Source organism: Aphelocoma coerulescens, chromosome 4A (assembly GCF_041296385.1).
Source record: "Aphelocoma coerulescens isolate FSJ_1873_10779 chromosome 4A, UR_Acoe_1.0, whole genome shotgun sequence".
Classification (NCBI taxonomy): Eukaryota; Metazoa; Chordata; class Aves; order Passeriformes; family Corvidae; genus Aphelocoma; species Aphelocoma coerulescens.
In genome coordinates this window covers 13,947,828-13,948,972 of record NC_091018.1, presented here as the reverse complement: position 1 = coordinate 13,948,972, position 1,145 = coordinate 13,947,828, and the positions used below count along the sequence as shown (strand labels likewise).

Here is a 1,145-nt window from a genome sequence, read left to right as displayed (position 1 = left end):
CTATGGAGCTGAAAACAGGCAGGTTTGTGCTTCTGGAAAGCATCCAGTCATCATTTTCCTCAGGGCATCCTTGAGCTCCTGGTTCCTCAGGCTGTAGATGAGGGACTTCAGGGCTGGAGGCACCACCGAGTACAGAACTGGCAGTGCCAGGTCCAGGGATGGGGAGGACATGGAGGGGGGCTTCAAGCAGGCAACAAAGCCAGTGCTGAGGAACAGGGAGACCATGGCCAGGTGAGGGAGGCACGTGCAAAAGGCTTTGTGCCATCCCTGCTCAGAGGGGATCCTCAGCACAGCCCTGAAGATCTGCACACAGGAGAAAACAAGGAACACAAATGAACCAAAAGTTAAACAGATGCAAAACACAACAAGCCCGAGTTCCCTGAGGTGGCAGTGTGAGCAGGAGAGCTTGAGGATCTGTGGGATTTCACCCAAGAAGTGGCCCAGGGCACTGCCCTGGCACAGGGGCAAGGAAAAGGTAGTGGCCGTGTGCAGCAGAGCATTGAGAAAGCCACTGGCCCAGGCAGCTGCTGCCATGTGAGCACAAGCTCTGCTGCCCAGGAGGGTCCCGTCTTGCAGGGGTTTGCAGGGGGACACGTAGCGGTCGTAGCACTCGACGGCGGCGAGGAGGGAAAACTCCGCTGAAATGAAAAAGAGAGAGAGAGAGAGAGAAGAAAGAGAAAGAGAAAGAGAAAGAGAAAGAGAAAGAGAAAGAGAAAGAGAAAGAGAAAGAGAAAGAGAAAGAGAAAGAGAAAGAGAAAGAGAAAGAGAAAGAGAAAGAGAAAGAGAAAGAGAAAGAGAAAGAGAAAGAGAAAGAGAAAGAGAAAGAGAAAGAAAGAGAAAGAGAAAGAGGCTGTGCAGCACCTCCTGCGTAGGAGGTGGTTCTGGTGTCCCAAAATGGAATTGTGCATGGCTTTGGGGACAGTGGTGCAGATGGAGCCCAGGTCGGTGAGGGCAAGGGTCAGCAGGAAGAAGAACATGGGCGTGTGCAGGTGGTGGCCGCAGGCTACGGCGCTGATGATGAGGCCGCTGCCCAGGAGGGCAGCCAGGGAGATGCCCAGGAAGAGACAGAAGTGCAGGAGCTGCAGCTGCTGCGTGTCTGCGAATGCCAGCAGCAGAAAGGGGCTGATGGAGCTGCTGTTGGACAT

General features: G+C 54.1%; 1 pseudogene; it reads right to left on the bottom strand.

The window, feature by feature from the left end:
- LOC138110679 (olfactory receptor 14J1-like) lies at positions 1 to 1,145 on the bottom strand (annotated as a pseudogene).